This window comes from Phacochoerus africanus, chromosome 10 (genome assembly GCF_016906955.1).
Source record: "Phacochoerus africanus isolate WHEZ1 chromosome 10, ROS_Pafr_v1, whole genome shotgun sequence".
Taxonomy (NCBI): Eukaryota; Metazoa; Chordata; class Mammalia; order Artiodactyla; family Suidae; genus Phacochoerus; species Phacochoerus africanus.
In genome coordinates this window covers 32,223,915-32,250,150 of record NC_062553.1, presented here as the reverse complement: position 1 = coordinate 32,250,150, position 26,236 = coordinate 32,223,915, and the positions used below count along the sequence as shown (strand labels likewise).

The following is a 26,236-nucleotide window of genomic DNA, read 5'->3' as shown; positions in this document are numbered from 1 at the left end:
CCTTGGCTCAGAGTCTTCATATACTGCAGGAAAGCAAAGAATAATAATAATAATAACAATAATAATAATAATAAGGAAAGAAATGGAATGGGGAGGTGGTTATGTGGATCCTTAGGTTTAATAGCTTTTATCCTTAAGCAACTGGAAGTCATTAGTAGTTTTAAAGGAGGGGAGTGACATCACCAGCATCTTTTTTTAGAAGGCTCCCTCCGGCAGCAGCTTGAAGGAAGTGCTTGGATTGGGAGTGATGACTGTCCCCAAGGTCAGTTAGCAGGATACTGAAACAGTGCATGAAAAGGCAATGAGGGCAGTGGGAGTGGGACAGAGAGGAGGGCCCAGATTTGAGAAACATCCCTGAGGTGGAAGCAAATGGGGCTTGATGACTAATTTTATGGGGGTGGTTAAGGAGGAAGGAAGGCTTGAAGATGACTGAGATTTCCAGTTTGGAAACCTGAGTAATTGGTGATGTCATTAACTGAAATAGGAGTGGAAGGAAGGAAATCTCTGTGAGGCCGACCAGAAGATTTACATGTGCTATTTCATTTCACCCCAAACAAATCAATGATGAAAAGATTAAGATGCCCATTTTCTAGATAAGAAAATCAAGGTTCAGCGAGGTCATATAACTTGTCCAAGGTCACAGAGATGGTAAATAAAAGAGTTGGGATGTGAAATAAGGTTTTATTCCATAGCTTCTATCTATCTATCTCTCTATCTATCTATCTCTCTATCTATCTATCTACTATCTTTTCTTTCTTCCTTCCTTCCTTCCCTCCCCCCTTCCTTTTTTTCTTTATTTCTTCTTCTTCTTTTTTTTCTTTTTGCCTTTTTAAGGCTGTACCTGAAGCATATGGTGGTTTCCAGGCTAGGGCTCAAATCAGAGCTGTGGCTGCTGGCCTACACCACAGCTACAGTAACGCAAGATCCGAGCTATGTCTTCGACCTACACCACAGCTCATGGCAATGCTGGATCCTTAACCCACTGAGCGAGGCCAGGGATGGAACCTGTGTCCTCATGGATACTAGTCAGATTCGTTTCTGCTGAGCCACAACCGGAATGCCCATAGCCTGTAATCTTTCCATGACAGTATTCTACACTTTGATAATAATTTTTGTTTGGAAGAATAGGACTAAGGCTCAGGGGACAGCTAGATGGAGCTAGAAGCATTGTTCTTCTCAGGGTAGGAATGGTGAAGAATGAGGAGCGATTAAAACCTTCCTTTATTGGGATAAAGGCCCAGAGCAGCACTGGCCAATAAAATTTTCTGCAGTGATGGAAGTATTTTACACTTGCACTGTCCAATACTGTGGCCATTAGCCCATGTGGATTTGAGCCCTTGAAATTGGGTTAATATGACTGAGGAATTAAAATTTTAATTAATATAAATTAAATAACCCTATGTGGCTAGTGACCACTACATTGGATAGTTTTAAGACCAGAGGAAATGGCCAGACATGGAGACAGTGCATCAGACAGCAGGCCGTGCTGGTAACTCCCCAAATCACTAGGTATTTGATCACCTGCCTTACATTTGTGGGTAAGATTGATCCTAAGTTCGGAGACTACAATTCCTTAGTTGGGAAGGGGTTCTTCCCTAGTGCAGACAACAAAGTAATTTTACCAAATCTTATCTTTGGAAGGAAAGTAAGTACAATACTCCACTACCTTTCTTACATGAGACAAAAATCACAATCATTTTCTCTGTATTTACACTCTTCAGTAGAGAGTGTTATTTAAGAGTGCAAGCTCCAGGAAACCCCTGGGTTCACATCCGGGTTGGGCCACTGAATCGGCTTGTTGTGCCTTGAGCTAGTTATTTCACATTCTCAAGTGTCACTTTTACTATAACAATAGTACCTAACCCAGGGAAATTGTGAGGATTTAGTTAAATAGCTAATTGACTTAGCTACTATCTGGCAGAGGCTGAGTACTCAATAAAGGTTGGCTATTCTGTAACTAGTACCTTATTGTGATGGGTTCGTACTTTGCATCTCTGTTTTGACATTTATTTGACTCTATTTTTTGCCTAAGTGAAGGTATTCTCCCAGATCTCTAAATGTCAGAACATTCCAAAAAAGGAAAAAGAAAAGAAACACACATTCATCAAGAGAAAAAAGGTAGATTCTGAAAACTCCTTATTGTAGGTATGAGTTTTGCAGTTATTTTGTATTTCAGTTTGATTTTCCTTTTGCTAAAGCATTTCAGATCAGTACAGCAGAAATTCATAACCCTGCTCTTTTGTGGTGATCATTACAATTCCCTTGGTTTAACCTCAGTTTCTGTATCACATGATCAAGGAAAAATACTAGAAACTCTAAATACTGACTCAAAAGGGTTGCTTTTATTATTATTATTACTACTACTCAAATGAATTTATCGGACTCAAAAGATTGCTTGATGTCTGGAAGTTCTGAAGAATTTCATACCACTGTAATTGAAATATTTAATGCTTTAGTCTTTGATTATCTTAGTAGTTGGATAGGTTGTATGGTGGGTGGATAGATCAAGGACTATTTAAAGACTAATGACTTCAGAAGTAGAAAGTAATAGGATCTCTTTTGTTGCCACCGATTTTGTACTTTGCAATTTTCGGACTGAAAAAACAGCATCGTACTATATAATCTTGCACTTTGTATAGCGTTTGTGCAAATAACAAGTATATTTTTTCATTAGATTGGAATGTCAAGAAATCTGTGTTCAAGTGCCAGTTCTGCTGAATTATTAAGTAAGGAAGTCATTTAACCACTCTGGGCCACAGAGAGCCTCTGTGTAACATTTAAGAGTTGACCCAGACTTGATTCTAGAACGATCTCCTAAGTATTCTTCCAACTGAAATTCTTTGAATCCGCCTTTTCGTTCTCCCTTTGGTCTTAAAGGACTTGGGTGATTTTTACTTCCATGCTTTATAAACAGGCTCTTGGAATATTTCATTTCCTTGGAAAATAATTCATAGGTGAATCAGCATGAGGGGAAAAAAACAAAACCCACTCACAATAAGATATCAAAAGTGCGTGAGGTGGTGAGACAAGAAATGATTTTCTTTGTAAACCGAAATGCTGAGGTATAGAGAAACCAATGATGTATAAAATGAGTTAGCAGTGTAAGGCTCTATGCAGCAGAGCGAGCGTGCTGTACACACGGAGCACGTCCGGGATGTGGGTGTGTGTCGGGGTGTCAGGGAGTCCTCTCCATACGGCCTGGAAACCGCTATTACTCTAAACGTTCCTTCCTGGGAGCGAGAAAATGTGTGTTGGAGGGGGTCGGAGGAAGCAGGCAGAGGAAGGTTACAAGCTTCCCCACTCCCGACCCCCGCCCACCTTCTGGAAATACATAATTAAGGGAATTTCCTGCTGCAGCCACGACACGTTCGGTGGCCGTTTCCACGTCACTATTAGGGCAGCCGGGAATTTTGCTTTTCCTGGCGATAATTCCCTACTCCTTCCGCGCGTCCCTTGCGGGACGGCGAATGCCGCCCTCCACCCCAGGCGAAGTTGGACGGCGAGGAGGCTCGGAAGCCGGGCGCGGGCAGGGGGGCCGCGGCCGAGGGGAGGGCGCAGGAGCGTTTCCTGCGTGAGCGCGGCCGCCGGACCCGGTTCCGGAAGGCTGATTGCATCAGGTGTGGAGCGGAGCGCCTCCTTGGCCCAACCTGGCGGCCACTGCGCCTGCGCGCCCCGCCCCGCCCCGCCCCGCCGCCAAGGACTCCACCGCGGGTTTTCCTCCGGGTCGGGAAGAGATGGATCCCGTGGGGCGGGCGCGGTGTACAGCCCCGGGACCCTGGACTGAACGGGTGGCAGGGCTAGACTCCTGGGGAAGCATGGGAAGCTGTGGGGTCCGAGAGAATAGAGTACCTGCGAAAAGAGGACCTGCCTTCAAGGCTGGTACCAGGGCCGGTCTCTGCTGCTGAGGGGCGGGGGCGGACTTGGGCTAATTTCCTTTCCTCTCTAGGCCTGAAGGGCATAGGCTTGAACTTGAAGGCTTTCCAGTTCAGAGCCTGAGTTTTCCCAAAGTGGGTTAAACTGCGGCCCCCGAATGTCTCGTCCACGGGCTGCATAGATAGATCTTGGAGTGCAGCGATACAGCACCAAGGCTGAGCACTTTCATGGATTTGTAGGTATTCCTCAGTGGCAGTATTGTTTTTCTGTTGGAAAGGAGTGACGTTATTGTTGGCCTCTAGATTGGTCTCAGAGAAACTGTTCATGGGAGAAGTTTGGTGCAAACGTCAGAAACCCCTCCTCCACAAGGCGTCTTTCTCCCACCACTCATTCCTTCCGACCCCACTCTAGTCTGCGCTCAGGGTCCCATTATACACCCTTTTGCACACACCTGGTAGATTTCCCCCCTGGTGCTCCTCATGTTTGAAGGGACATTTCGGGGGGATTCTTTAATGGATGCCTGTCCACCTCGCTGTGCACTAAGCTCTATGAAAGCTGGGGTCTGGGCTTTTTTATTCACTGCCATCCCCAGGCTAACTATAAGATCTTGTGGGTACTCAATAGATTCATGATGCCGAAGGAGAAAATAATGCCATCCCCAACCGCATAGAGTCCTCTTGCGAAGAATAGGGACTTTCCGGGTGTGAGTTTGCTGTTTGCAGAAGGACTGCACTCCAGAGGTTTGGGGAAGAGGGTGAGTTAGGAGGAGCCATTATTTAATAGCTACTATTAAATTACTTTTAGCAAAATCCATCTGAAAAAGATAGTAGGTGAGGCTGTGTGTTTGTGTAGTAGAGCAAGAGGTCTCATAGTATGGCCCTCAGACCAGCAGCACCAGCATCATCTGGGAAGTTGTTAGATGTACAGATGCTTGGGCAGTACCACAGACCTACCCATTCAGAGACTGTCCAGCAGTCTGAGATTCCATAAATCCTCCAGGCGATTGGAATGCAGGGTCAAGTTTGACATCCACTGCATTGGTGAAGAGCAACCCTAATGATGCTTTGGGGATGCTATTCACAGTGCCTGGAGCAGGGCACTGATAACTATTTACTGAGTATCCATTATTAGAACCTTGCTTCTCTGTTTAAATTCGAACTATATTTAATATTCCTGGAAGTGAGGAAGAAATTATGCTTTCCCCTCCTGCAGGTATGTTTCTTCCTTGAGGTGATGCTGCTGTGATTTTCACATCAAGGAATGGTGTGTGTGTGTGGGGGGGGCATATGCCTGGGGTTCTAGATAAGGAGGCAGAAGGAAGGTCTCGCCTACATGTTGCAGCTGGATGGGCGTGGGCAGCTCTCATCTGAGGACATTTTCCTCAGATAAGGGAATGCAGGCACGTGGGAGAAAAGACTAGACAGGGATAATGTTACCCAACTTCCTTTTGCTGCAGACAGACGCTGAGCCATATGGAGGGGATACCAGGCTGCGTCGCATTGGGTCTCTGGCCTGCACTGCTTCTCTGCCATCTTCTCAGATGGTCAGGGGACCAGGCGTTCGCGATGCCCGGAAGCTTCTGCCTGCAGGGGTCGCACTAGGCGCGCGGCCCGCCCCCTCCTTCCCGGCCCCCGCCCCCGGCCCCGCCTTTCTCGGGATCGGCCCCCGGCGGGTCCGGCCCCTCCAGCCTCTCCACGCAGCCGCCGCCAAAGCCTGGAGAAGTGGAATCTCGCCGGCAGCTCCCCGAGCGGGACTCGCGGAGCGGCACTGGGCATGCTCAGTTGCCGGAGCCCGTCTTGGTCTCAAGTAGGAAGCTCGTGCGCTGCACCCGCAGCTGATCGTGGCGCTCCGGGCAGGGCGAGACTGGAGCAGAGCTGCCGGGTGCCGGAGCCGAGGAGAGCGCCGCGCGCACCACCGGTGAGCCCCGCTTTCTTCCTTGCTTTTGCTCTGGACTCCTGGGCGGCCCGGGAGTGCTGGCGGGAGACCTGGGCAGCGGCAGCGGCGTGCGGTAAGTAGCCCGGGCGGCTGCTCCTCTCCTCCCGGCCCCCGAGGTCTGCGCGGCTACTGCCGTCTGCTCGCTCAGCCGCAGCCACAGCTGCAGCAGCTGCCACCGCATCTGCAGCGGGCGTCCGCTGCGGAGTCCCGTGCGCCCTGCGCCCGCGCCGCAGGGCCGGGTGGCACGGTGACTGCGGGCTCACTCCTTGACTCCATCACTCCCGCTTCTCGGCGCCCCCTTTCCCTCCGCAGCCGGGGCTTGGCGGGGCCTGGGCGGGGAGACAGGATTGGAGGGGCTGCGCCGGGGGTGGGGGCTGCGGAAGGGAAAAGTGAGGGTGGGCGCCGGCGGGGAAGAGCGCACACCCCCTTGCCCTGGCACTGGCCTCCGCTGTGCGGCTGGGCTCTTCCTCCCCGGGCGGCAGTGCGCTCCTGCGGGGGAGTTGAAGACCCGGCTGGCTTTTCAGGGGTTCAGAGCTTAGCCGCTGCAAGATCAAGGGGGAAAAGTTCATTTCCCCCTCGGAGGCAGGGAGCGTTTTAACTAGAAAATGGCTGTGCGAAGGGGACCGAATCAGGAATCCCCTCTGCTGCCCGCCGGTCGGAATGGAGGGTTGAACGCTAGAAATGACATTTGTGCGATGAAAACATTGCTGGGCGGAGGGAGGGATGCGGAGTCCCACAGAAACAATGAAAGGTGATCTTGACGTCGGCTGAGAGATCTAGAACCGAGAGGTCGGGGACGAAGAGCCAAGGGGGCTTGGGACTTGAATTTAAACAAATAGTAAATTGGAGAAATCAGATCTAGAGTTGTGGCCGATTTGTAGTCAAGTTCTGCGCAGTTTAGAGCCACAACTGTTACAGAGGGTTTGTGATGGATTGAGTGGCTGGGGAGGGCCAACGTTAAGAGGAGAATAAGGTCAGTGTTGGAAGCTCGGACAAGACTGGGCACAGTGTTGTTTAAGAAGTTCCTCAGTCACTGCCTTTACATTGCACCTGATAGGTAAACTACTTAAAGGGTTACCATAACATGATGCCAGCAGTGGTGGTTGAATCCCAGGAAATGAGGAAACTTTGTGAGGTTGGCGTTGGTTTGTCATGTGTTTTAATATTTCACTGATTTAAAAAAAGCAAACAGTGGCATCCTGATCCATTGTTCTGAATTTGGATCTCTTAAGTCTTTTTTTTTTTTTTCGTTGTCGTGGATTTAGATTTCAAATCTTGTCCTCAAATGGCCATGATAATTAAGAATCTCTGAATTCCTGTAGCTGGGCTTTCAGGAAGGGGGATTTCTTTGTGAATTTAGGTAGCTGCTTTGTTATGTTTTCAGCTTGTAGCTTGAAAGCAGGATTTGTTCAGCAGTTGTTTATCGGAACTCACAGAGTCCTCGAAATGGCTCTGTTTTGAAAGGATGACATTTGTTGAAAGGATGAGAAACCGCCACACGGGGGAAATGGTGGGAGAACACAGGTGGCGGTAGAGTACAATGGGCTGGTAGTCAGAACACCTGGGGGAGCAGATGCACGATTTCTGTAGCTGTGCTTTGGTCATGGAATTACTGTATGACCTCGAAAAATCACTCAGGGTCTTCACAGGCTGGGGTTGGTCTGGATATTTGCTCAGAGCTTTTGAGAAAGGACTCTAAAGTTGAGATCTTTCTCAGGGAAGGTGTTTACTTCTACTTTTATTCTTGCTTGAAAAGGATACTTTTAAGTAAATAATTCACCTGTAAGGAGCCAGCGCAATTCCATTCAATGAAACTTTTATAAAGTGGTAGTGGAAAAACTCCATGAGCTAAAGTGTAAAAGGCTGGCTTTTTTAACTGGAGTAGTAAGAATGCTTAATCCAGCACCTTAGACTCTTCCGCCATGCTACCAGGTTAGTAATAAGAATACTGACTGCAAAATCATTTAGGAGAAGACTGCTAAATTGTGCAAGAATCCATGTGTACAAATACTGTGAAAGTTACTCTTTTTTTTTTTTTTTCTTTTTACAGCCACACCTGTGGCATATGGAAGGTCCTAGACTTGGGGTTGAATGGGAGCTGCAGTTGCTGGCCTATACCACAGCCATGGCAACACCGGCTCCGAGCCATATCTGGGAACTATGCCATAGCTTGTGGCAACAGCAGATCCTTAACCCACTGAGCAAGGCCAGGGAATGGACCCGAATCCTTGCAGAGACAATGTCAGGTCCTTAACCTGCTGGGCTGCAGTGGGAACTCCTTTTTTTTTTTTTTTTAATAGTGGCCTGTACCCATGGCATATGGAAATTTCTGGGCCAGAGATTGACCCTGACCCATGCTGCAGCTGTGGATCCTTTAACACACCACCAGGCTGGGGATTGAACGTCTGCCTCCAAAGAGACCTGAGCCACCACAGATTCTTAACCCACTGTGCCATGACAGAAACTCCAAATAGTTATTACTCTTTTTATGTCATGTTTCAACTTTCTGATGACTTTTTTCTTGCTGCCAGAGGAACAACGAAAAGCATCCTTTTTTTTTTTTCTTTTCAATAACAGCTGGAATTAATACTGAAAGACTCACCATTGTCCTAGAACAGTGTTATGTTGATTACCCTGGTTTCGGGATGTCTAATTGTCTTTTAAGAGAAATGGAATGTTGTCTCTCTACACCGCCTACAGTTATACCTTTAAAATATTCAGTACCTGGGGTTCCCCTTGTGGCTCAGCGCGTCATGAACCCAGCATAGTGTCCGTGAGGATGTGGATTCATCCCTGCCTTGCTCAGTGGGTTATGGATCCACTGTTGCCTCAAGCTGTGGCGTAGGTCATGGATGTGGCTCAGATCTGGCGTTGCTGGGGCTGTGGCTTAGGCCGGCAGCTGCAGCTCTGATTAGACCCCTAGCCTGGGAATTTCCATATGCCACAGGTGCAGTCGTAAAAAAAAAAAAAAATGCAAGCTTTGTCCTATGCACCGTAAATTTTTCCAGGTGCACAAGGACAAGACTTTTAGGAAAGTATTGTAAATGTGCTGCCAGAGTGAGCACTAGGAAGGTGTTGTAGGAAGGTATTACTGGTTATGCGGGTGGTACTTATTTTTCCTATCCCAAGTTAAGGCAGCTAGCATTTGTTCAGTACTTACTATGCGTCAAGCCTGATATTTAGCTTCTTACATATACTATCTTATGTGTCGGTATCTTTGACATAAATGTCAGCTTCCCAAGAAAATCCCTCTGAGGAGGTGGATAGTCCTTTGCTGGTACAGCAGTAGAACTTTTTATTTATTTATTTATTTATTTTTTTTTTTTTAGGGCAGTACCTGCAGCACATGGAAGGTCCCAGGCTAGGGGTCTAATCAGAGCTACAGCTGCTGGCCACAGCAATGCCAGATCTGAGCCACATCTGCGACCTACACCACAGCTCACGGCAACACCAGATCCTCAACCCACTGCCAGGGATCGAATGCGCAACCTCATGGTTCCTAGTTGGATTGTTTCCACTGTGCCACAATGGGAACTCCAGCCATAGAACTTTTAAGTTTTCTCTCTTATGAGACTGTCTTCAACTGGTTTCATTATTATTCAATAAGAATTCTCTTGTAAAACATATTTAACTTGTTATTTAGAATAAGATTTGATTGGAACAGCATGTCTTAACTGATTTGAATGTTTTTAAGATGCTTCTATCCAGATTTAAAAACTATTTTATGTTTTTTATGTTCATTTATTTTCAACAATGTTGTACTACCAACAAATTAGTTTAAATGTAAACTTAATTTAAATGTAAAGATAAGCCCAGCTTACCCATTTTAATTTTATGTTACTAGTGCATATTCTGCATGTTGATATGTGTTGATGGCATTTCTTTCAGTTGAAATGGTTTGTCAGAGGCAGAGTGATGTACTTTCCATGGTAAAGGGTCTGGTGGGATTTGGTGAAAAGACCGCCAACCAGGGCCTCCCAAGACTTGCTCTGTGGACCAGCATTGTTCACTACTTAAATTTACTGTGTGACCTTGGGACCCACTTCTTTGGGTCTCAGTTTTTCCATCTGTAAAACGAGGACTTTGCAGTAGAATGCACCCTCTTGGTGTCTGTTGGGCCTTCAGATCACCATCTAGGGGCTGTGTTGCAGCCACTTGAAAAGGGCAACCATATGTAGAACCTTAGATGAAGCTGATTTTGTCTTTCACTAAGTCTGGCCTGCCCTGCTTTGTGCATTGCCCTTCCTTTTTTGGCCATTTCCTATATCCCTGTTAGTTTTTGTCAAAGAATGGCTGTCATAAAATTAACGCCTTGTGACGCTGCCAAGTTTAGGTAGGTCATAAGGTCCTGATGAGAATTGGATAGAGGGCTTTAGTTATTTGAAGCTGTTTGATAGCATCTTCTCAGGAGAGACTGCTCTTGGGCGTTCAGGTAATCCAGGGACTCTCTGAGGCTGGGGAGGAGGGTGTCCTGTGTCCTGGCTGCCGGGGCCACCCACGTGAAATTTTGGCAAGCTTTTACCATGTCCCTGTCCTCGCTCTTCAGCTCTTGATCAGACTTGCAGGCCTTGGTGTCTGGAATAAAAATTATCCAATCATTTCATGCTGGCACCATCACTGTATTGAGCAGGTGCCCATGATTCGCCGCTGTAGTAGCAGGAGCGATGGCTGTGGGAATGCGCCTACAGGAACTTTTTTCTTTTTTTTTTCTTTCTGGCAAGCTGTGATGAGGGGGCAGACAGTAAAGGAAACCTATCATATTTGGCATTTGTATGGTACCTTGCTTTTAAGAGACTCACAAAACTCAGCTTTATTAACCTTTAAGAAAGCAGGTGAAGAGAAGCCAGAGTTGTTATCAGCACTTAAAAAAAGTGAGAATAGGAGTTCCCGTCATGGCATCAGTGCTAACAAACCTGACTAGTATCCATGAGGATGGGGGTTCGATCCCTGGCCTCGCTTAATGGGTCCAGAATCTGGTGTTGCCATGGCTATGGTGTAGGCCGGCAGCTGTAGCTCTTATTCGACCCCTAGCCTGGGAACTTCCATATACCTCAGGTGCAGCCCTAAAAAAAAAGAGCGATAATAAATACACAGTAAGACTAGTGCTTCTGATCATGACTAGGCGCCGGGGTTGCTGGGCCCCTGGGAGGAGTGGGGCAGAAACTTCAAACAGCAGATTGGAGCTGAAAGAGAAGAAGGATATGGAGGCTAGAGAGTCGAGCCATGACAACCTGGCAAGAAGAAGCCTTGATTGGTTTCAAGGTATTAGAGGCTGTTGGGTGCAGATTTACAGGAGACCTTCTCTTTCCACATGATCTTTTTTTCTGTAGTATTTGCATCTTACCTTGTCTTCTAAGCACTGAATAAATGTGAGGACAGGTGTTATTTTTATAACAGGATAAAAGTCACAACGTGTCATTTATTGGTATATAAAGTATGTGGATTCAATGTGGACAGTGAGGGAAAAAGAACATGGAAAAAAGAATGATATGGAATTATGGATTAAGGTATTTCTTTATTGTCTGTTAATGATTTGGTAGTTGTAAATGAAGTGACCCATTCTGTCCATTGCCTATTGTGGAAATCTTGCAACATTTTGTCTGCCAGGTAGTCGCTGAGGTTTTTGAAATGTAGCTCTCCTGGAAAGTATGCTTCAGGAATGCTTCAAGGAGGAGGCAGAGTGATTTTGTTTTGTTTTATTTTGTTTTGTTTTCCTTTCAAGTTGACTGAAAAGAATGCCCTTTTGGAACTGAGCTAGGAGAAGTATGGGCTCAGGAGGACGAGGTTGGGGAGAAACAGCAGCGTTCCAGAGGGGGACATGCTGCTGTTGAAGATGGGAAAGTTGGCATTACCTGTGGTCTGGAATTAGCATTTCTCAAATCCCTGCCCTGTGAATCAGAGCTTAGTTTCTACACAATTTAGAAGTTGCTGAGTGTCTCCTGTGTGCAAATCACAGCGCTGGGGCTGTTGTCTGTTGGAGAGGTTTCCACCATCCTTATCCAAGTGATCAAGGTGACCACGTAGTGACTATTTCATAGATATCTTCAAATTAGATGTGTCTGGAGTTCCCGTCGTGGCGAAGTGGTTAACGAGTCTGACTAGGAACCAACCATGAGGTTGCGGGTTCGATCCCTGGCCTTACTCAGTGAGTTAAGGATCTGGCATTGCCTTGAGCTGTGATGTAGGTCGCAGACGGGGCTCGGATCTGGTGTGGCTGTGGCTGTGGCTGTGGTGTAGGCAGCTTAGCTCTGATTGGACTGCTAGCCTGGGAACCTCCATATGCCGCATGTGTGGCCCTAGAAAAGGCAAAAAGACAAAAAAAAAAATTAGATGTGTCCTTTTCTCTGAGATGATCCCATTCTGACATGGGGGCAAGGTTTCTTTTATGCATTGATGGGAATATTTTTATTTGACAGCTTAATGGCCCATGAATTCGACAAGTCTGGGAATCTGGGCCTGAGGTGTAGGAAGCTGAGCCCTCAGGATTTAGTTGAAGAGTGGAGGCCAGGCCACATTGGAGCTTGTGGGTGGGCTCCTGGGGCCTCTGGACCTTCCAGGAATGTGGAGTCACTGATACAGACCCAAGGTCCCAGGAGCTGAGAAGAAGCTAATTTTGAAAGTGCTCCAGGAGCCAGCAAGTACTTTTGAATGATAGCTCAAGAATGACAGGGAAAGGGCCAGGATGAAAGATGAGGTTCTGAGAGAGCAGGAAGGACAAACGACTGAAGTGGGAATTTTAGCGAGCAGGGTCTCAAGAGTGACAGATCTCGATGTTTGTTTCTTTGCATGCTGGCGTCTTTCTGCCAAAGCAGCTTGCTTTAGCAATTCAGGATTGGTGATTCTAGGAAATGCGGATGGCAATACAGCCAGAGAACTGAGAGGTGAGTTTGGAGCCCTGCAGTATCATGCCCTTCAGGGTGAGCCTTCATAAATTGCTAGAGGAAATTTAAGAATAATTTGCTCATGGAACTGGTATTATTTACCTTTCGTTTGAGTTGCTGTTAGGGGGTGGGAGGAGAGAAAAAAACAGTATTTTTGACTTTTAAATAGTAGCTTAAGAAAATAGGTAATTATTTTGAAATAATACTTTAAAATGTGCCTAATAATGTCTAGATCTCACTGGTCATAATAATGTATTACTAATATTGTGGAACTCTTTGTGCAGAGAGCTTTATAGCTGTTACCTTATTTAATTCTTATAAAACACGGGTGCTACTCCCATTGTAGAGATAAGGACGCTGAGGTCCCTTTCACTCAGGGCTACGCGGTGAACAGTAATGCTTAAGTCGATGGCTTGCTGAGAAGCTGACAGGGAGAAGAACTAACATTTATTTTTAAATTTTATTTTATTTTACTTTATTTTTTTGCTTTTTAGGGCCATACCTGCAGCATATGGAGGTTCCCAGGCTAGGGGTCCAGTCGGCACTTCAGCTGCCGGCCTACACCGCAGCCACACTGAGCCACATCTGCGACCTACACCACAGCTCATGGCAATGCCAGATCCTTAGCCCACTGAGTGAGTGAGGCCAGAGATCGAACCCGCAACCTCATGGTTCCTAGTCAGATATGTTTCCACCACGCCACAACGGGAACTCCGAAATAACATTTATTAATTAAGGTCCAGCTCTGCCTCGTGCTGTAGAGGAAGCATTTCACTTCCTCTTTTGGGGTACCTCCTTCTTTTTTCCCCTTTTATCTTTTTTTTTTTTTTTTTTGCTGTTTCTTGCGCCGCTAGGGGTCAAATCGGAGCTGTAGCCTCCGGCCTATGCCAGAGCCACAGCAACGTAGGAGCCGAGCCATGTCTGTGACCTTTACCACAGCTCATGGCAACGCCGGATTGTTAACCCACTGAGCAAGGGCAGGGACTGAACCCGCAACCTCATGGTTCCTAGTCGGATTCGTTAACCACTGTGCCACGACCGGGAACTCCTTTTTTCCCCTTTTAAAAGGTAAGGACACTATGCTGCAGAAACATTAAATGGCTTGCCTAGTCCCTAAACAAAGCCTGTGTTCTTTTATTGTTTTGTTTGTTTGAAGGGGCCAACATTTTCTTTTTTTCTTTTTAGGGCCACAGTTGCAGCATATGGTGGTTCCCAGGCTAGGGGTCTTATCGTAGCTGCAGTTGTCGGCCTACACCACAGCCAAAGCAATGCAGGATCCGAGCCGCGTCTGCAACCTACACCACAGCTCACGGCAACGCCGGATCGTTAACCACTGAGCAAGGGCAGGGACCGAACCCGCAACCTCATGGTTCCTAGTCGGATTTGTTAACCACTGCGCCACGACGGGAACTCCAAGGGGCCAACATTCTTGATTTCAAGCTTATTAAGTTCTTTTTCTTACACTTAAAAAATTAATGTATGGAGTTCCAGTGTGGCACAATGGGATCAGTGGTGTCTCTGGTCGAATTGCACCACACTGGAGTGCTGGGACACCTGCTCAATCCCCGGCCCGGCACAGGGGGTTAAGGATCCAGTGTTGAAACTGTGGTGTAGATCACAGCTGTGGCTTGCATCTGATCCCTGGCCCTGGGAACGCCATACACGGCAGGGTAGCCCCCACCCTCATTGATGTGTAAATTACATATAATAAAATGCACAACTCTTAAGTGTTTAGTTCAGTAGTTTGACAGTTGTATATACTTGATACTGACAACCCAAAGAAAAATGTAAAATATTCTCATCATCTTAGAAAAGTCTTTTATGTCCTTCTCCAATAAATTCTGCCACTTCCTGGAAAAACTGCTTTCTGATTTCTGTCCCCATAATTTAGTACTTCCTGTTCTTCAAAGCCTGTATTCTTCTTTCCACCACAACATGAAGCTTTCCTAGATTCAGCATTTGGGGAAAAGGCTGGGGAAAATTTCACCTTTCTTCCATTTTCAAAATTCCATTAAGCTAAATTCACATCCTTAGTGATGGAGCCATTGTCTCCATGTTATGCCCCCTCCCTCTTGTGCATTTCTTTCTTCTGAACACAAATTGAGTATTAGGAAAAGGCAAATAAATTTCTAAATAAGTCTGAGGGTGGCTCTGTTGAATCTCTCTGGGCATATTCCAGTCTAGGATATTTCTACTGTAAATAAAATATACCAGAATCTGACTAGAAATCGCCTGCCAATCATGAGGCAGTGTTGGGGTGACAGAGGCCTCTGATGTTTGGGAAAAAAAGCAAAAACCACTGACGCTAAAGAGCTTGAGTTTGGAGAATCCAGGACGACTGAGCTCTGGGCATCGCCTCAGCATGCTTTGGGCTAAGAATTGCCCCTTGTTTTTGTTTCTCCGGTTCCTTTTTGTCCATGGGTTTTATTTTTCCACTGTTTCCACCTCTTGATTCTAGGACGTCAGATAGCTTTGCCCCTTCATCTTTTTTTCTCCCCCCAGGGACCCAACTTTATACACTTAATGAACCTTTCCCCTAGAGGCCTGAGAAATATATTTATGGTTTTCCGTAGCTCTGTCTATTTTGGGAATGGTGAGAAAATGGGAAGCAGGTCAGGGGAGATGTTACATTACTTCCTGTCACAGTTCTTTTCTCTATAAGGTTCATGCAGGATTGAGAGGCAGGTGGTGCTGCCTGCCTCGTATCTCTTCCCTCCACGCCCATCAGCTCCACCCCCAAGTTAGGCCCCTGCTATTTCCAAAATACCCTGGAATTGGGTCACAACATTATCCGCCTGCTGGAAGTTATTTCTAAAAATCAAAGCAGGAGTTCCCATGTGGTTCAGCAGGTTAAGGACCTGGCATCACTGCTGTGGCTCTGGTTACACCTGTGGTGCGAGTTCGTTTCCTGGCCTGGAAACTTCCCTATGCTGCGGGTGTGGCAAAAAAAAAAAAAAAAAAAAAAAAAAAAATCAAAGCAAAGACAGTCTCAGTGGGGTTTGAAATGTCTCTGTTCTCTGTGTCAGGGCTTCGCAGAGTTCTGAAAACAAAAGAAAGCCGACTCGTCTCTATTAGGTAGCATCGCTCTGTGACCCCGAGCTGTATTATGTTTTCACTTGCAGATGGGCTCAAACCATAGTTTGACTTTGGGCAGGAAGATGAGCTTGTGGACTCTACTGAACAGAGCAGATTTCCTGTTGCACTTTGATAACGGGATTGACTTGTAAAGGTTTTTATCCAGTGTTTTGAATAGTATCAACAGACTAGAGAAAAATTAAGTTCAGTTGATACAACTTTCTAATTCCTTCCTCTGAATGAGAGCAGTGGCCTTGCAGTGGCCTCCCGGCTTGTCCAGCTCCATTCATTCAATTTGGCTTCCCAAACGCTGGGCACTGTTCCACATGATGCCTATGGACACTGACCAGGATAGCCACTGCCTCTGGCAGCTAAAGAGCTAACTGCGGTCAAATGCCATGTGTGCTACCAGGAGGAGAAGTACTCAGGGCCTCCCAGGCCAGCACCCGCCCCTGCTTGGTTGGGTGTGTGTCAGGCCAGGCTTCCCAGGAGAATGGATGCCGTCAGTCCCCCTGTACCTGGCCCCTCGGTCTCTGGAGCTGTGTAAGGTGCCCCTGACTCCCACTTCCCGCTGGGAGCCTGCTGGTTCTGATCGTGTGTCTGCACTTTTCTTCCCCCCACTGTCTCCTCTCACCCAGAAGTCTGGAGCTCCTTCTCTGTGGCTTCCCTGTTCTCAACACTGCCTCCAAGGTGAGCTTTTGAAATCTGCAGGTCTGGGCATGTCCGTCCCCAAACCCCCAAGGGCTCCTTGCTGCCCTCAGGAGGAGCCCCAGCCCCTTGGTGCAGCGCCTGATCCCTTCCAGGAGCTGCTGTGCTTTCCTCCTCATGCTCTGAGCCACAGCCTCAGGGTTCTTAACCACATGCCAGGTTTTCTCTGGCCTTTTATCCTGTTCCCCTCACCTGCAACCATCTTCCCTGCCTGTCTGTTCGTTACGGGTTGACTTTTGTTGCTGCTTCAGGAAGTAGCTTCATCATCCAACCTCAGGGTGTGTCAGAATGACCCAAGGGCTTGTTAAAACACATTACGGGGCCCCACCCCTGAGTTCCTGATCCACAGGCCTGTGGTGTGGCCTGATGAAAGACTGCACGCATTCTAACTATTTCCCAGGAGATGTTGAAGCTGCTGGTCTGGGGACCACACTGGGAAGATCACCAGGGTCCATGATCACCCAGGACAGGGCCACTGGTTCTTCTGGCTCCCACTGTGACCTCCTCATGCCTGATGACAGCCGCCGTTGTTGTCACACACAGTTGTAACCGTTTACTTCCCTGGCTCCTCTTCTGGCCGGTAAGCCCTTCAGGGACAACACTGTGGCTTCTTCATCTTTGGGCTTTCGAGTCCCGGATACCCGATAAACATTTGTCAAAGAATGACTGAGTGAGTGGAATGTCATCTTGGAGGCTTTAATTAATATGCCCCAGGACATTTTCAGCAGCTAGTTTTCCTGAGAGTTTATCCCCAGATAGGATGGCATAGACTTACACGGGATGTTAATGAGGTCAGTATTAACTTAAGAGCCGGTTAACTTTGTGGTTTTGGGGCCCAAATTCTAGAGAGGTCTAGGGGAGGGGATCGCTTTAAACCCATTATTGGTACAGAAATGACTCAAAAATACATAGTTTTCTTAAAGTGGCTCAGTATGAAAATAATGCGTCCACAGGAAATGCAGATATTTAATTTAGCAGCCACAGCATATGCATGGCCTCTTTATTTGAAATAATAAATCATACTGAACTGAAATTAAATATAACCAGATGTTTAATCATTTCTCCAAGCCAGAGGGAGGGATAGCCAGAATACTTCATTTCCTTATTCATTCCGCACATGTTTATTAAGCACTTACTATGTGGGCCCCGGGTAGGGTAAGGCAGTGAGCGGACCGCTCTCTGCTGTCTTCCTGGGAGGGGCTGTGAAGAAACAGAGATGGGTGATGTGATGCAAGGTGCCTAATGGGCTTCTTTAGATCCAGTGGTCCTAGTAGGTGACTGTCAAGCAGTGTCCTGAGTGAGTGATGGCCATGTCAAGATCATGACACAGAGAGGAGCAATTTCAGGCCAGGAGAATAGTGCACAGGGCTTTGCTTTAAAACATCTTGTTGGGTGGGGGAGAGGGATAAATTAGGAGTTTGGGATAAACAGATACACATTGCTAAATATAAAATAGATAAACAGCAAGGACCTACTGTACAGCACAGGGAACTCTATTCTGTGTCTTGCAATAACCTATCATGGCAACGAATCTGAAAAAGTATATGTATGTTCAGTACACATAATTGAATCACATTGCTGTACACCTGAAACCAACACAACATTGTGAATCAACTATACTTCAATTAAAAAAAAAATCTCTTCTAGGAGCCCTAGTGCTTCTATAGTCCTGAAGACTGGATTGCTGTCACCTGATTATCATGCCTGCTTGTCCAGACATCAGCTCTCACCTTGCTTCCACGGCTTCCAGTGTTCCTTAGAGTGATTGGAAATCCTCGAGTGGTTGAAAATGCATTGTGAATAAACGTTTCTGCCATTAAATTCAGAAAGTTTCGTCTACCTACTCTTTCCTGCTGATGGAGTTCCCGCTGTGGCACAGTGGAAACAAATCTGACTAGGAACCATGAGGTTTCGGGTTCGATCCCTGGCCTTGCTCAGTGAGTTAAGGATCTGGCATTGCCATGAGCTGTGGTATAGGTCGCAGACGCGGCTCGGATCTGGCATGGCTGTGGCGGTGGCATAGGCCGGTGGCTACAGCTCCGATTCAGCCTCTAACCTGGGAACCTCCATATGCCGCAGGTGCAGCCCCAAAAAGACAAAAAAAAAAAGTCCTGCTGAAAAGAAATTTATTAATAACTTCATTTGATCCAGCATTTGACTGCGAGTGCATTTTGCATTCTCTTCTTTGTGCATACTTAGCCAGTTCTCAAGGTCCCGCTTGGCGTCGTGCACCTGAAAGAAGGTTCCACGTGAGGCTGACTTCTCTCTGCTCCCCCTTCGGCTCCCCTTTCAGTGCCTGCCTTATGGTCATAGAGGACTGAGGGATCTTCATTTGGGACAGGCTTTCTCATATTGGTTTTTCTCGTGCCTTGGGCTCAGTTAAGCAGCCCCGCTGGCGTGGGTCCAAAGATAAATGGCATGCAGAGCCCAAGAGGGTGGTGCTCATTGGGTGCGTTCAGGGAAGGTGATGGCCCCTCAAGTCATCTCTGTACATGCTTTTGCCTTGGTTAATTACTGGACAATAAGTAGGTTTTGACTTGAATTGTTCAAATCGCGATTTTTGTCTGTCTTCTTTTGGGTATCTGGACATTGCCTTGGAGGCCAGCTGATGATGCTGAGGGCAGGAGGGAGAGGGCGTGCCCTGTTGGCATTGCTCAGGGTGAGCATGAGGTATGAGAAAAATAAACTTGGGTTCAGACCTGGTTAATGTTGTCCTGGGGTTTTGCTGACATTTTGGAATCTTAGTCCCAACTTGAAAAGAAAAAACACTGGCTTTTAGATTTCTTTTCTGTTAAGGTGTGTTTAGTTTTGGTTCTACCTGAAGTCAGAGCAGGTGGGGCAGGTCTGCCTGTCTTTTTGTTTTTTTCCTTTTTATAGCTTCACCTGCAGCACATGGAATTTCCTGGCCTCGGCGTCAATTCCCAGCCGCCTCTGTGGCCTGTGCTGCAGCCATGGCAACACCAGATGAGCCAGGCCAGGGATTGAACCTGCGTCTTTATAGACATGACATTGGGTTGTTAACCTGCTGAACCCCAGTGGGAACTCCCAGGTCTGTCTTTTTGAAGAGGTTTATTCCCTGATCGACTTTATGGTTCTGGTTTGGCACAGAAGCCAAGAAAGGGGGTAGGTAGGGTGAGCTCATTGAAAACTTACATTTGAGGGGGAGCTCAGGATGAGTCTTTTTTAGAGGATATTTGTATAGGTAGATTAATTGAGTAAAAGCATTTGGCTCAGTTGTCTGTATGGCAGGAGGCCCCTATCCTGTGCTGCTGATTTTTTATGCTTAGGGAGATTCCCAGAAAGATAACTGAGAAGAGGGTTAAAAGAAGCTGCAAGGAGAGTTCCCGTTGTGGCTCAGTGGGTTATGAACCTGACCAGTATCCATGAGGATGCGGGTTCAATCCCTGGCCTCACTCAGTGGGTTAGGGATCAGCGTGGCTATGGCTGTGGCTGTGGCGTAGGTCCACAGCTGTAGCTCCAATTGACCCCTAGCCTGGGAACTTCCATATGCTGCAAATGTGACCCTAAAAAGAAAAAAAAAAAAGAAGCAGCAGCAGCTTCAGGTATAGATGGAACAGCCCCCGGAAACCTTCTCACAGGAGGGAACCAGACCTTGAGCCCTAGGGAGAATTAGGGCTTAGAGTCCTTGTGGGTTCCTTCTAGTTCTGGCCGCTTAGACTGTTCGCAGTGCTTCGTCCTTTTAGGTCCTTCTTAGCGGGTACTCTTCACGGCGCTGGTGGCTTCCCTAAATGGAATGGGAAGTTTAGTGTGAACAGTAAATTTTGGATACCATTACGGTGGTCAGAACCTCTGTGTCTTTGGCCACCTGTTATCCTAAAATTCAAGGCAGGGGCCAGGGGAACACCTGCATTTGAATTTAAATGTATTCCAGTGATTTGAACAGAAAATGTATGAGCAGTGGTATACCAAAGTAACGCTCACCGCTCTTATTCATGAGACTGAGCAATTGGGTCAGTGTCATTTTCTAAAAATGTCTTTTTTTTCCAGGACCTGAGGTTATTTGTACTAAGATAAATAAAGGAAGTCTTGCATTCCATCAACTTACGTATAATGGTCTCCGGATTAAAGTCATCTCCTGCTGACTTGAGTTTTATTTTAGCTTAAATTATTCTCCTTTACTGGTGCTAGGTCCTGCTGTTATGTATATATTTTACAAGCTGCAAGAAGAAATAAGAAATAAAAATAAGATGTGGCGTTTTATTGAATTTTGTTTTTTCCCCTCTTTTGTTCTGAGAACATGTGGCTCACAAGAAAAACCAATAAAAACAGGCAGCTGGGGAGAGTGTTGATTTGTGGCATTATTATCTTTATTTCTTGTAAAGAATATAGGATTTTCATTTGATGCTGTGTGCTGTTTTCCATTGAGAGAAATAAAGGTGGGGTGGATGGCCACATTCAGAGTCCATATACATTTTTGCTTAACATTTAAATGATCTTTGTATGCTCATTTGTAAAGGTGTTACCTTCTTACTGCAGCACCAGCTATTAAACAGTATGGTACTATCTTACCAAAACCAATGTCCTTCTATTAACGTGAGACTTCAAGCAATTTAAACTTATTTCTGCTATAGGAGAGCTTGGCAGATACATGTTTTCATGAAAACACATTTGCTTTCCTTAGTGTTGACCTTGGAAGCTAACTTTTGACATACTTGGAGATAATATTGTTTTGATAGATTTTTAAGTTAAAGAAGGAGGATACTTAAATGTGATGTAATTGTAATAATTTTGTTTGCCTAAAACCAAAGATGATGAGAGAATCAGTGGAGATGAATAGAGATTTCATGGCGACATTGGGGATCATTTTGCTGGCTTTCTCTCTCTTCTTCCCCAGCCATCCCCAGTGTTTCTGTATCCTTTTAACAGTGAGTCAAAGGGAAAAACCTAATTCTTGTGTATTCATTTTTAACTCTTCTAAAGGATGTGCATTTTAGAGGTGTTTCTTCAAGGACACTAACTGAGAACAAAAGAGAACTGGCATCATGCTTAGTGAAATAAGCCAGTCACAAAAGGACACATATTGTATGAATGTCCTTATATATGGTACCTGGACAACTCAGTATAGAGACAGAAGGTGGAAACGTGGTTGCCGGGGCCTGGAGGAGAGGGCTAATGGGGAGTTATTTTTAGTGGGTCCAGAGTATCAGGTAGGGAAAATAAAGAAGTCCTGGGGATGGATAGTGGTGGTGGTTGCATAACAGCATGAATATACTTAACGCCACAGAACTAGACACCTAAAAATGGCTAAAATGATAAATTTTGTCACGTACATTTTGCCACAATTAAAAAAAAAGTTTGATATAAAAAGAGACTTGGTCTTGTGTTCTTACCAGTCCAGAAACTGTGACTCAAGGAGTCTTGACATATTGTCAACTTGGAACCCAAAGGAGGAATTAATTTGCATTGAATTCAAGCTGCTGGGGCCTGTTCTAACCTTTGTGCTATCTGCCACTGGGGGCTGAGGCTGGGAGGGGTGGGAAGGCAAGGATCCTGGGAGCTGAGGGAGGGCATAGGTGCCACTTACCTGAACCTGATCCTGAACTCCTGTGTTTTCAAAAGCTTCCTTTAGTGTGGAACGAATGTGGATCCAGACAACTTTGAAGTGGTGAATTGTGTGTGCTCTGTGTGGGTCGTGATTCTGGTTGCATATACTACTGACTTCTTTGGAGATGAAATGCATTGGTAAAAATTAATCTTCATGGGGCTGTCCTCAAAAACTGGCACCTCTCCCATTTATTCTGTGGAGTGCCCTCATAGGCAAGCCACCAGGTGGCCTCACCCTTCTTGTGCAAGTCCATGTTCTAAGAACATAAATTTTAGATCTAGGCAGAGCCACGTTTCAATTTGGGCCCTGCCCGAGTTGCAGTTTTTCCATCTTTAAAATATCTAGAATGAGACCTAGCTGGGTGGGAAGGTTTACTGTGATCATGTGAAAATGCTATAAAGCAATCAAGATACTTACTTTCTTGATGACCTGTTGTTGAAATGCTTGGTAGGTGGACCAGGTATTCTGGATTAACTCCACATTTGTTACTGTGCTGTAGAAGGTGGTCCTTGGGCAAAAACTTACATACTATTTAGGATTGAAACATTTAAAAAGATAGTTCTTTTTAAAAAGGCTGATGGGAAGACATTTGTAATTGGTAGTAGGTTTTTTTGTGGGGGGTGGGGCATGTGGAAGTTTCCAGGCCAGGGATCGAACCCATGCCACAGCAGTGACAATGATGGATCCTCAACCCACTGAGCCACCAGAGAACTCTTGTAATTGGTAGTTTTTTTTTCTTTTTTTGCCGCCCCGTGGCATATGGAGTTCCCGGGCTAGGGATCAGTTCCGAGCTACAGCTTAAGCCACAGCTGTGGCAATGCTGGATCCTTAACCCACTATGCCAGGCCAGGGATTCAACCTGCGTCCCAGTGCTCCCAAGACGCCACCAATCCCATTGTGCCACTCCTGGCGGAGCTCCAGGTAGGAGGTTTTTAATGCTTTCTGTTCAACTCCTTGGCCTTGGCAGAGACTGTTACCTCCCCCGCTCCCCTTTTAGTATCTTCAAAGAATGTGGGTGACAGTTCCTCAGTGTGTTTGATGCCTCATCGTTTGATAGGTTTGGAGGAACTATGGGTTGGAATTTGATCCTGGGTCCGTCTCTATCAGCAAAAGTTACCTTCTTTTTCTCACCTCAAGGAGGATCCTACAGAAATGACAAAGGTTCCTGTTTGTTGAGCATTTCCTGTGAGACAGCGGTCACTGTGATGAATGCCTTACATGGAGGATGTCTTTTGGCCTCACACCTCTGTGAAGTAGCTGCTGTGGTTATTTGCAAATGCAGGTGGTCCAAGGGCACAGAGCTCGAGCAGGCAGTGGGGTTGGGCTGAATGTAGATTATGAGGATGGAACTTGGCTTGGGGAAGGCACTTGTCAGTGTGATTGCAGGTGCTTGTGAACATACACATGCACACGTGCATGCATGCACACACGCACGTACAACCTTAAACTAATGTATTCCCTGAGACAGGAGAGCTACTCCATTGCAAAATAAGGAATTTCCCAGGAAAGGAGGGTCTGAAGACCAACCAGCATGAGAAAGCTCATGTCAGAAACACAAACTGTATTTAGTTGTAATTGTAACTGCTTTGCATCTTTTTTTTTTTTTTTTCCTGTTTTTGTCTTTTTATGGCGGCACCTGTGGCATATGGAGGTTGCCAGGCTAGGGGTTGAATTGGAGCTGTAGCTGCCGGCCTACGCCCGATCCTACTGAGTGAGCCCAGGGATTGAACCTGTGTCCTCATGGATGCTAGTTGGGTTCGTTAACCAATGAGCCATGCAGGTAACTCCTGCATTTTTTTTTTTTCCTAATTGCTATTTTAAACTAAGAAAATATCTACACTCTCTGTAGGGTGATGTATACTTTCAAACGATGTAACTGGGGTTATGATGTTTTTCTTTAGGACAGAAATCAGTTATTTCTCTAATCATTGAGCATTCTGTCCGGCGAAAGCTCTCAGTGTAATTAGAGAGGATAAGCTCCAGCCGCCAGGGGTGAGCAACTGGCGGTCTCTAAATGTTCTGTAAATATATTAGTCTGAAAATTGCATTTTAATATGGTGTACCAGCAAAATTGAATTTTACTTGCTAAATTATTCCATGTTAATAGTGGTCTTTTTCTACAGGAAGTCTGTTACTTTATTATTTTTTTTAAACAGGTCATTTGTTTCTTGAAAAATAATTGAACTATCCTTTGGGATAACCTGATAGTACTTCCACTTTTATTTGAGTCAGGATAATGATGGAATACAAGAAAGCAGACAGAATTGTGGGTCAAGAATTTCGTGTTAGGGGAGTTTCTGTTGTGGTTCAATGGGTTAAGAACCTGATATAGTATCTATGAGGATGCAGGTTTGATCCCTGGCCTCCCTCAGTGGGTTAAGGATCTGGTGTTGCCGTGAGCTGAGGTGTAGGTTGTAGATGTGGCTCGGATATTGCATTGCTTCAGTTGTGGTGCAGCTCTGATTTGACCTCTCTTCTGGGAACTTCCATATGCCTCAGGTGCAGCCATAAAAAGAAAAATATATTGACTTTAGGAACGGTCATTTTGCTCTACCATAGCTTTGGCTAGCTTTGGAGTACTGGGCCTCCTGACTTAAATGCTATATTTTGATTTTTAAAATGGGTTAGGGCAGCTTTTGTCATCATTTTTGCCATCTAGATGATACTACTAAAATGTATTCATTTTATTAGTTATTCAGCGATATCATCTAAGAAAACCATCACAAAGAGTAATTCCTGAGAAGTGAGTTGGTTCACAATTGTTCATGACAGAGAATTTTCCCATGTTTGTTTAAAGGGCCAAATTCTTTTTTTTTTTTTTTTGGCCATGCCTGCGGCATGTGGAAGTTCCTAGGCCAGGGATTAAACCTGTGCCACAGTAGCGACCTGGGCCACTACAGTGACAATGCCAGATCCTTAATCCACTGCGCCACAAGAGAACTCCCCAAAGGGCAGGTTCTGAATTAGCCTGTTTTGGAAATTTCTAATTGTTTCCTTTGCATACAGAGAAAACCAGGCTTCCAGTGTATGTAGAATATATTTCAAGAGAATTAACTAGTTGGAAAAAATGAGTCACTTCCCTGCATCTCTGGAGTCAGTTCTGTGTAGGGTATCTGTTAGGTCTCTCTGTACCCCACCCCCAAATACCTTGAAGTCCTAACCCCTGATACTTGTGAATTTGACCTTATTTGAAAAATAGTCTTTGAAGATGTCCTCAAGTTAAGGTGAGGTCAGACTGGGGTGGGGTGGGGTGGGCTTTTAATTCATTGTAACTGCTGTCCTTATCAGAAGAGAAATTTAGAGTTCTCCTGTGGCTCAGTGGGTTAAGGATTGGATGTTGTCACTCCAGTGGCTTTAGTCACTGCTGTGGTGCAGGTTCGATCCATGGTCCAGGAACTTCCATATGCCTCAGGCATGGCCCCCCCCAAAAAAAAAGAAAAAAAGAAATTTGGACACAGACGTGACAGGGAGAATGCCACATGAAGACAGAGCTACACAGAGGACAGATGACAGTGTGAGATGAAGGCGGAGATTAGAGTTATGCAGGAGCTACCAGAAGCAAGAAGAGGCTAGGGAGGAACCTCTCTTAGAGGCTTAGGAGGCGACAACATTTGGATATCAAAATGCAAGCCCCTAGAGCTGTAAGAGAGTTCATCTTTGTTAAGCCATAAGCGGGTGTTTGTTACGGCAGCCACAGAAAATGACAGGACTTGAGAGTCACACGGCTTGAGTTCCACTGTTGCTTTCACATTCTTATTGTGAACGTGATTGAACCTCAAGTTACAAGGCAAGGTACTGAAACTTGTAGTGCCTTATCTGTAAAACAGGGCTAAAAAGAATAACTTATTCATATAGTCATTTTGAAGATAATATATGTTTAATACTTTGACCAATGCCTGGTGCTATTCCATGTAAAAAATTCAGTCATTGTAAAGCTATTTAGAAATGACTTCTTTAATAAGGGCTGCACCCACAGCATATGAAGGTTCCCAGGCTTGGGGTCGAATTGGAGCTGCAGCTGCCAGCCTACCCCACAGCCACAGAAACGCCAGACCTGAGCTGCATTTGTAACCTACACCACAGCTCACGGCAATGCCAGATCCTTAACCCTCTGAGCAGAGCCAGGGATCGATAACACTGAGCCACAATGGGAATTCCAGAAGTGATGTTTGATCATTCAGCAAATGTCAATTAAGCT

The 26,236-nt window shown here is 45.8% G+C and overlaps 1 protein-coding gene across 14 annotated transcripts in view; it reads left to right on the top strand.

Annotated features, from left to right (window-relative positions):
• Positions 1–5,581: 5,581 nt before the first annotated feature.
• APBB2 (amyloid beta precursor protein binding family B member 2) overlaps positions 5,582–26,236 on the top strand; it is a 387,671-nt gene continuing 367,016 nt past the window's right edge. For 6 of the 14 annotated variants that reach the window (XM_047799525.1, XM_047799529.1, XM_047799526.1 and 3 more), the window contains exon 1: positions 5,595–5,790. The gene's annotated coding sequence lies outside the window, so the exon portion shown is untranslated. Of the gene's footprint in view, positions 5,791–5,838; positions 5,882–26,236 lie in introns of those variants that run through there. The other 8 variants (XM_047799535.1, XM_047799534.1, XM_047799531.1 and 5 more) reach the window with 4 other exon arrangements.